We start from the raw sequence: 11214 nt of genomic DNA on the forward strand, positions 1-11214 counted from the left end.
GAAATGAGAATCTTTGGCTGCATGAGGAGAGTTTTAAACTACTTAGTTTAAGTAACAAAACAGGTTTTTCAAACATTTCAGCAAACAATGTCAACAATGTTAGGGTTTTGTATCGGTTTTAAGATAAAAATCTCATTGGAGGACACAAAGAATTTGTGAAAAGAGGTTTCACCTGGAAAACTTGAAAGGCCAGATGGAGTGTTAATGATTTATGTAGCTTTAACACTACAAAGCTCTACACAGCATACTGGTCAGCAACAGTCTTTAATCAGAAGCCCTCTCAGCTCCACCACAATAGGGACAGGTACAGCAGGTAGAGTAATTCCTTCCAGGGCTCTCTAGTTTTGAATGCAGGCAGAGTGAGACGATGCATGTTTTTGATGTTTCCCTCCTCCACCACACCTGATTCAAACGATCAGCTCGTCATCAAACTCATTTTTGGCGAGTGAAAAAGCCCATTTTGTGTTGTAATGGTCCTTTAAAAGAGTTAAAAGCTGTCCTGCGCGCTCATATCTTTATATCATGAAGCTCCAGAATGAGATCAAGTCATATTTAGGCAGAAATCACCTCTCAGTAACTATACTATGCCTTCTATCAGTTTTTGACAAGTGAAAACTGATTGAAAACTGCAAAACACATCCAAACCTGAGAAGCAAATACTAAAGGGCCCAGATCAGATAAAAAACAATGCAGAGTCATGAGGATCTTTATTGAAAACCCACCAATTAATCATATTCATAATAGTCTAATTTCCAAAGACATGGCTACACAAAGTCATCAGACATACCAAGCACATAGAGGCATGTCCGTACGTAATTGCCATGTCTGACTTCGCTACAAAATGCTCTTCTTTTGACCACAGTTGTAATAATTACGTAAAACAAACGTTGAACTTTAGAGGAGACATGCCTTTGCTATAATTACATTATAATGCAGTTGTGTGTATCTGCATATTATGACCGTTTAATGCAGAGAAAAGCAGACGGTTTTGCGCTACCGCTCATACGGGCTGGTATGAGGAACACTGGTAAGAAACTGGAAGGGACTGATGAGGGGGACACGGTAAATACCTGTGCACATTCTGCAAATAAGTGGAGTTGTTATGTGACAATGTGAGCGGACAGCAGCTGGTGTCTTTCAGCCTTCAGGATGAAGTAGAGACGATAAACTCACAAAGGCCCCTCAAGCCTGTCAGAAAGCTTCCATACTTGGAAGATGAGCTGTAGACCACGTTCAGACACGATGTTAGATTTTTAGTTTTGCTTTTTTTGTGTGCGTGTATGTGTGTCCTCTGAATATCTTTGTAAAAAAACATGATAGTCATTATTTTTACCCTTTTTTTACCCTTATGAATTTGTTGCTGCTGTCTGAGTTGCATGGGTCCTTGGGTAGCTTCAGGCTGCCTGCTCCCATGTGTTCATTTCATTTTCATCTGACGTCAGTGATTGAGGGTAACATATTTTTGGGTATATTTTATCCAGGGAAGGATCTTTTGCCTTCACTGGACAAGGCTCACATGTCTCAGGAATGGGTGGACCAAAGAACAAGTTCCCAGCTTCATTATTAGGGACCGAGCAGTGAAACTGCAAGGACCCTATTGTATCTGTACTATTTCTTATTATTCCGTCCGTCTTCTGTCCGTCTTCCGTCTTATTCTATGTAAAAGGTGCTCGAAAACTCTTGAAATTTTGCAAGCACCACCTGCCAGTCGACGACATGAAAGAATCTAAACTTTATATTTTTGGGAGTCGATTATTGACTCTGTAGCGCCCCCTACGATGCTTAAAAATGGTCCCCCCATTGGGCTTAGTTTCACGTGGGACGACAAAATTCGGTACACTCATTCATCATGCCCAGACGCACAAAAAAGTATCGTGCCGCCATGGTCCCACATTCACAGGAAGGCGGCCATTTTGGAAGGAAAGTGCGTTTTTGTGCGCTTTTTGACCGATTCCACGCCTTGCATGTGATCGAACTTGTCCTACAGATTTAATGCTACAGACTTCAAACCTGGCCAGGTTACTCTTAAGACATGGGGGAAAAAAAATAATTGGGCAACTTTTTCAAAACTTAAAGGGCGTGGCGACGCCTCAAAGTTCGATGACTCGCCATCACTCGCGACAAAAAATGAAGCCGGTAATAACTCCCACATACATTATCCAATCTGTCCCAAACGTCATACGTTCAATGCTGGAGCCAGCCTGAACGCGTACATATTATCAGAGTGACATCCACCTATAGCGCCACCAGCTGGTAGTTGGAAACGTCTTTTTTTTCCCACACCTCGCATTTGATCAAACTCCTCCTACATATTTAATGCTATAAGCTTAAAACTTGGCCAGGTTACTCTCAAGCTAGGGGGGAAGAAAACTCTTGAAAAACTTTTCCAAACTCTGAACGGTGTGGGTGTGGGCGTGGCCAGGCGGTGAATATCGTGCGATGGCGTTTGTGGTTTGAAAGCCTTATCATCATCACAAGGTCATGAAACTTGGCATAGACGTCCACCCTGACGACCTCCTATGTATGGAAAGGGTATCGTGTGTGGGCGGAGAAAAATGGCTCATTGGCGCCCCCTACAATACTTAAAAATGGTCCCTGCATTGGGGTTAGTTTCGCAAGGGAAGACAAAATTCGGTACACTCATTCATCATGCACAGACGCATAAAAAAGTCTCATGTCGCCATGGTCCCAGATCCACAGAAAGGCGGCCATTTTGGATGGAAAGTGCGTTTTGGTGCCATTTTGCCCGATGCCACGCCTTGCATATGTAACGGGGTCCTCGCCAGCAGGCAGCGCTGCCTCCTCACCTGGGGAGGCTATTTAGGTAGGCCGGTAGCAGGATCCGTCCTTTCTCTTCCTCTGCCAGGTCATTGGGAACTCAGCCAGTGTGAGGGGACGCCTGGCTTCTGTGCTCAGTCGCCACTGAATATACGAATCAGTTGTTGTACAGGTACACACGTTTCGATAATGCAGGTGATAATTAATCCCCGTTCATGCGCACATTGTGCAGCAGGGTAATTGTTGTTTACCGTTCTGATTTCCTCAGCGTCCCACGATTTGCAGCGCGAACGCAGGGGCACTGATCACTAATATAAGGCGTGTATATGTGAGTATTATATACTGATGCATGAAGGTTTATGCAAACTGAATGAATGTCGAGTGTAATATGTTTCTTTATGCAATAAGTTTTGGCTGATTGGCGGACGGGGACACGCGGCTCGTCGGGCGTCCTCAGACTGACAAACGGACTGTCGCTGTTTTTTCTCCCCATATAAGGAGTCTGTTAGGGTGGGCCTTCGTTCTCTTTATTTCTTTATTTGTTTATAATACATTTGTATCGTTAGAGGGCATAATCCATTCTTTTATTTGGTATTGAGCAACTTATTCCTCAGACAGCCGTCTTAGACCAGGTGTACATTTGGGGCACCTTTTTTGCTGTGACTTGAACTGTGTGAGCACCTTATCTGTGTGTAGTGTGAGACGTGTACTTGGTGCCATATTTAAGTAGCTCTGTGGATATGTCGTGTTTTGGGTCCTAAATGCATAATTCTGAAGTCTAAGATTGGCGGCCTGAAGAGTTACTGGGTATATTGTTTCTAGACTGTCTCAATTGCTCTGATACTATTTTTATCCTATTGTGTCCGAAATCATTGTTAATAAAAATAGTAATTTATTGATAGACGCATCTCTCTGTCGTCCTGCTTATTCTGGACACTTACCTGGAGTATAGTTAATTAGGAGGGTTGAACACCTTTACACCAACACCCTTAGACACTTTTGCCCACTACACATATGATCAAACTCGTCCTACAGATTTAATGCTACAGGCACCTCCGCATTTGGGTTATTATGTGCTCGTATGTACGCAGAGGGTATTGTGCGTGTGGGCAGAGCTGCGCCACTACGACGTCCAGCGCATCTCGGTCCCGCATACAGCTGCTTGCAGCTTTCTAGTTATCATTATTAGGGACCGAGCAATGAAACTGCAAGGACCCTATTGTATCTGTAAGGATTATTTTTCTCCGTTATTATTATTATTCTTTCCGATTCTTTGCAAAAGGTACTCGAAAACTCAGGAAATTTTGCCAGCACCACCTGCCAGTCGACGACATGAAAGAATCTAAACTTTATATTTTTCGGAATCGCTCATTGACTCTGTAGCGCCCCCTACGATGCTTAAAAATGGTCCCCGCAATAGAATTAGTTTCGCGTGGCACAACCAAATTTGGTACACTCATTTATCATGCCCAGACGCACAAAAAAGTCTCTTGGTGACATGGTCCCACGGCCACAGGAAGGCGGCCATTTTGGATGGAAAGAGAGTTTTTGTGCCATTTTTGACCGATTCCACGCCTTGCACATGATCGAACTTGTGCTACAGATTTAATGCTACAGACTTCAAACTTGGCCAGGTTACTCTTAAAGCAATACAATGTAACTTCTCAAAAAGCCCACTATGGAGCTCCCCCTACAGGCTTGGAGGTAATGTATGGTTACACTGTCGTAAATACAACACCCTTTCGCTTTCACGTTTCACGTTTGTTGACGAACCGGCGAGGAGTTAGAAGGTGCAAGCTATGTCGACCGAGATGGTAAGAGTAATCAAATGTACCTGGGAGCGTGAGAGGGGTCTATTTGTTTTTGCGGTAGGTGTGCCAGAAAGCAAGTCGAAGTACTTCCGCTCAGCTCCCGGGCCGCTACCGGGCCGCTCCCAGGCCGGTCCAGCAAAGTTACATAGCGCAGTTTTTCCAACTCAGACCCCCGAAGGACATAGGAGACAGGCCAATCGTAATATTAAAACTCATTCTAGCCGCACAATTTTTTTCAAGCTGTTATTTTAAGGTAGAAATGTTACATAGTATTGCTTTAAGACATGGGGGGGGGATATTCATGGAGAAACTTTTTCAAAACTTAAAGGGTGTGGCCGTAGCGACGCCTCTAAGTTTGATGACTCACAGTCACTCGCCACAAAAAACATATATTATCCAATCTGTCCCAAACTTCATACGGTGAATACTGGACCCAGCCTGAACTCGCATATATAACATAGTGACAGCCACCTTTAGCGCCACCTTTTCGTGGTTGGAAACGTCTTTTTTTTCCCAAACCTCGCATTTGATCAAACTCCTCCTATTTATTTAATGCAAAAACCTTCAAACTTGGCCAGGTTACTCTTAAGACATGGGGGGGAAAAAATCATGGAGAAACTTTTTCAAACCTCAAAGGACGTGGCCATGGCGACGCCTCAAATTTACGACTCGCCATAAAAAATTAAGTCGCTTATAACTTCCACATACATTTTCCAATCTGTCCCAAACTTCATACGGTGATTGCTGGACCCAGCCTGAACGCGCACATATAAAATAGTGATATCCACCTACAGCGCCACCTGCTGTGGTCGGAAACGTCTTTTTTTTTCCACACCTCGCATTTGATCAAACTCTTCCTACATGTTTCATGCTAAAATCTTCAAACTTGGCCAGGTTACTCTTAAGCTATGGGGGAAGAAAACTCTTGAGAAACATTTCCAAACTCTGAACGGTGTGGGCGTGGCCAGGCGGTGAATATCGTGTGATGGCATTTGTGGTTTGAAAGCCTTATCATCATCACAAGGTCATGAAACTTGGGACACACGTCCACCCTGACGACCTCGTCCGTATGTAAAGGGTATCGTGTTTGGGCGGAGATAAATGGCTCAGTGGCGCCCCCTACAAATTTTCAAAAACCCCTCCGTATTGGGGTTATTATGTGCTCGTACGTACGCAGAGGGTATCGTGCGTGTGGGCAGAGCTGCGCGACTACAACGTCCAGCGCATGCCCCAACGTGCGCACATCTCGGTCCCACATACAGCTGCTTGCAGCTTTCTAGTTTTTTTTATGAATCTCATTAACAAAGCCCTATTTTTTCAGTAATTCTAGAGCCTTTTTATAGGGTCCCCCCATGGTACATTTTGTTTTGTTTCATGAGACGTATAGCTGGAAAAAAAAGAAAGGTCCTTCAGTTTACCATGTATTATTGTGTTTTAATATATTCTAATGAGAAGTATTTCTTTGGGGGCTATGTTATATTGGGTAAAATACACCCAACGTTAGTGATGGTGCTACAAAAGTAAAAAGGTAGAAATACTAAGTTCAGAGTTACAGAGATCATTGGAGGAATACCAAACCATTTCCGTGATAGAGGAATAGAAAAACAGTGAGTGTCCACAAATAGGAAAGCCATTCATTTTCTCCCTTTGCCTTTCCCACATTGAGGCACATGTCTTGTAGGATGTGTTGTAGTGCTGTTTAATGATGTTGGCAGCTCTTCAGGCACAGCTTTCATCATAAATCTTCAGTGGAGAAGAGGGGCATGATAGCCTGGGAATTCCCATGCTGCTTTGCGCTCGATTTCATTCTCACTGCAAAGTCAGCCTGGAAACCACCGCCCTTATTTTTGTCAGAGTTTGGGAACCAATCACAGAACGGGGGGGGGGCAGCAAGACGATGACGACGTCTATGCGCTACACCGAAGCTTGTAGAGTGTTAATCCAACATGGCAGCGGACACAACGTTACCGTTCAATGCAGCCTTAGAAAGTGTTTCGGAGTAGATTCACCCTAGGGTCATTTGAACCGTGACATCCAGCCAAGTAGCCCACCTGAAGTTTTTCCGATATTGGCTGAACATCAGCTGAGTTACCGAGTTATCCCGAATAGCTTAGTACAAGCGCTAACGGACCCTGGCAGTATCTCCAAAATTACCACACTAGAATCACATGTCATGACACCAAACTTCTACAGTAGTACAAATATGGTCTGTACTCACAAAACGATGCATTTGGAAGTTTGTACATAGTCCAGGAGTTTATTATTATCATCAACACAAGCCTGATAGCTTTTCTGCTGCTAAAGCTGTGTCGACGTCACTTCTGGGAGCTGGGAGCTTCAAAGTAAGATGAGGGTTGATCTACTACTGTAGACAACAAAGCAAGGCTGCTCAATTTCTCCATTATTAAAATAAATTCACAACTCTACAAGATAAAAATTCATGTAGAATATAGCATATAGGCCTACTTTGTTGTCAATTTAAGTAGCTTAGAGCGCAAGTTTACTTTTATTTTCCATTTTTTTCTTCTTCCTCGTCGAATTTCTGTCGTCATCTGGTATAGGTGATACAATTGGCTATGAATCGCGCGCAAAGCAGCATGGGAAGAACCTGACGTCATTTGATAGACATTCGTAGCGCCCAATAAACGGCTCTAGGCATTCGTAAACCACGCCTCAAATACGAGAAAATGCACACCCAGTTCCCAGACCACCATCTCATCGAGATTGTGGACGCGTCAGCCAGGCTAGGGGCATGAATGATTTTGCCATCAGTCTGTTTAGGTCCTGTTGGTCCAAGACTGTTCAACAGCCTTGCAGTTTCCAAACCAGGAAGTAAGTGAGTCAAAACTATTTTAATGGTGCCGCCATAAAAGAGTCCTGTGATGAGAAGACACTCCCTCTACGCTGTAGAACGGAAGGAGTCTTTTTAACAATGGCTGAGGCATCGACAGCAGAGGCCAGGTAATGTGTGAGGTGAACACCTAGGACTTCACATTGTTGACGAAAAGGGGCCTGAAAAAAATGCGGTTCAGATTAGAAAAGCCTCATTGCTGGCATTAAAACTAACCCTGTAATTATGTATTTATTTAAAATATTATTTTCCTGGTTTACTGGCTGCTGAGACGAACCCCTCTACTAAACAGACAAAATGTGTTTTGACACATGAACCAGACATTCTACGGAAATATATTACGATTGGTATTTGTGCTGGATAGAAATTCATTTTGTCTTCATATATGCAAATACATAGTTTTTTGTTGTGGGAGTAATTCACTTTTTCCACGAGACGGGACTTAAAGTGATACTCCGGAGTAGATTCAACCTGGGGTCATTTGAACCGTGATATCCAGCCAAGTAGTCCACCCGCTGTTTTTTCGATATTGGCTGAACATCAGCTGAGTTACAGAGTTATCCCGAATAGCTTCGTACAAGGGTTAATGGATCCTGGTCCGTATCTCCAAAATTACCACACTAAAATCACATGCCATGACACCAAACTTCTACAGTAGTACAAATATGGTCTGTACTCACCAAACGATGCATTTGGAAGTTTGAAAATAGTCCAGGAGTTTATTATTATCAACACAAGCCTGATAGCTTCTCTGCAGCTAAAGCTGCGTCGACTTCACTTCTGGGAGCTGGGAGCTTCAAAGTAAGATGAGGGTTGATCTACTACTGTAGACAACAAAGTATATGCTATATTCTACATGCTTTTTTTTATGAATTTTTATGTTGTAGAGTTGTGAATTTATTTTATCAATGGAGAAATTGTGCAGCCTTGCTTTGTTGTCTACAGTAGTAGATCAACCTTCATCTTATTTTGAAGCTCCCAGCTCTCTGAAGTGACGTCGACGCAGCTTTAGCTGCAGAGAAGCTATCAGGCTTGTGTTGATAATAATAAACTCCTGGACTATGTACAAACTTCCAAATGCATCGTTTTGTGAGTACAGACTATATTTGTACTACTGTAGAAGTTTGGTGTCATGGCATGTGATTTTAGTGTGGTAATTTTGGAGATACGGACCAAGATCCATTAACCCTTGTACGAAGCTATTCGGGATAACTCTGTAACTCAGCTGATGTTCAGCCAATGTCGAAAAAACTGCGGGTGGGCTACTTGGCTGGATATCACGGTTCAAATGACCCCAGGTTGAATCTACTCCGGAGTATCACTTTAACCTTTCGGTCCTGACAAGTCTTATCACTTGTCAGAAATAATCAGTACTTTATGTACAATTACCACTGGTGTAACACTTTAACATTCAACATCAGCAGCTCTGAATAAAACACATTCTTAATAAAGGCTAAAAGATTGTGTCAATTTACAAGAACTGAGTGTAAAGAAGAAGGCCACACAATTTTTGCTTTTCAAACTTTTTATTTAAATTTTTTTATATGCAACCAACCACGAGGACCCATGATAAAATATACTAGAAACTGGTTAAATGTACAAGCAAAAGATAAAGATTTATAATAAAAAATAATCAGGCTCAGAATTAGATGGATTGCTCATAATTAAGAGATGTAATTATTTCAAATATTGCTTTTTTGCACTAAACCAGTGGTTCCCAAACTTTTTTGGCCTGAGTACCCCCTGAGCCTTCTTGTCACACCACGAGTACCCCCTCACACATACAACGCGTGCGATGATTCTCCAAAAGTAGAGCAACACAGTGGTTATTACATGGAGAAGCAGCATTTAGCTGTTATGCTGCAAACAAGTGGAACAAACTGCCAGTGGAGATTAAACTTTCACCAAATGTAGACATTTTTAAATCCAGGTTAAAGACATTTCTGTTCTTATGTGTCTATGCATGAAATATCTTTTAACTTATCTAGACTGTTAGTTGTTTTTAAATTCATTTAAATTATTTTTTTGTTTCTCTTTATATTCTTTTATGTATTTTAATGCTTCTTCCACTCCCTGCTGCAATTCTTTTATTTTATGTAAAGCACTTTGAATTGTTTGTACATAAAATGTGCTATATAAATAAATTTGATTTCGATTTTTTTTTTGGATACATGAACATCATTTTATTTAATATCCTTAACTTGAACATAAAATTCTCAGGCTTTCTATCTCTTTTTTTTTTAACTTCAGTTGAAAAACATTTTCTTGAAATATAAATAATTAACCAAAATAGCATAAATACTAAATCAAAAATAATCTTCCTTTGTTATCTAACTTAAACAAGTAACATTTCTCTTTTTTTTTTTAAATACATGAACATAACTCATTTCTCTCTCTTTTTAAGAATACATTAACAGGCCTAACTCATGAACATTCGTCACAAAACTGGAGTCTCCTTCATAAACAGTCCTCCATAAAAGTGTGACGCCTTAATAAATAAAAAAATAAAAAAAACTCCCCGTGCGCCGCGTACCCCCTGCAGTACCTAGGGGTACGCGGACCACAGTTTGGGAGCCACTGCACTACACAATTTTCTAAAATAAGCTACAGATTTTTATCTAACATATATATACATATATATATGGTATATATGGTCCCACCACCAAATGTAAAACATATATCAGACTTAGCTGTAAGCATGTTGGTAACTCAATTTGGCAAAGAGCTCTGACTTTTTCAGTCATGCCCATTTATTTCCGACCAAAATTCTCTGCTCACTGTAGACTTTCTCTTTTGATCAAATTTAGGAAAACTTAGAAAACATCAGAGAGGAATAAATGAAGAGACTTTTGTGCACATCAAGCTGCCAAGAGCATCAGTACGAGCAGGACAGTGAAGACAGGAGAGGCCACCATTCCAGGAGAGAGGCCAAAAATACTACGGCAAAAAGAAATCGATAGATTAATTCAAATAATACATGGAAAATGTCCCACTATACCCACAAGCTGTGTCTACGAGCTGTGGTGAATAGTACACCACCGTGTAACGTTGTCATGTCAGTGGTTCTGTAATGTATCCAACCGTGTGTATATGGGTGTGTCCACTGTATGCAGCTAAGTAAAAGATTTTTTGTGGAATGCTGATGCACTCCGTTGCATTAAAAGTCATATGTCTACATTTCTTTGCATTACTACAACAATTTTTGCAAGTGTAAAATAAGTGAGCAAAAGAGGGACATACCTGTCTTATGTTGTTGTTGGAGGTTTAACGGTGGTGGATGAGATCCTGTTAAAGTCACAAAATTATTTGACAAGAGAAAAACTGAAATCCAATTTCGGTGCAGGCCATGATGTCGCTGCCCTACTTTAAGCATTACATGTTGAGGAGTCAAATCAAGTTAGAGCTCTAAACTTTTCAGTCATATCCTACATAGTCCTATCCCATATTCTTATCAAAATTCTCTGTTCTTGGTAATCAGAATAAAAATTTAGGGAAATATGCAAATATCAGAGAGGAATTTAGCAAATTTACAGATGCGGTCCACACAAAGTCAAGAACCTTTAAAACATGCACATCAAGATGCCGAGAGCATCCATACAAGTATGATAGTGAAGACAGCAAAGGCTTCCATTTTAGGAGAAAGTAAACGACGGGACAGCAAAAGGTAAGAAATTAATTGATTTATATAATACATGAAAAAGGTCCTATTAAACCCACATGCCGTGGTCTGCAAGCAGCAGTGAGTAGTACACCACTATGTAACCTTATAACCAT

Source organism: Odontesthes bonariensis, chromosome 5 (genome assembly GCF_027942865.1).
Source record: "Odontesthes bonariensis isolate fOdoBon6 chromosome 5, fOdoBon6.hap1, whole genome shotgun sequence".
Classification (NCBI taxonomy): domain Eukaryota; kingdom Metazoa; phylum Chordata; class Actinopteri; order Atheriniformes; family Atherinopsidae; genus Odontesthes; species Odontesthes bonariensis.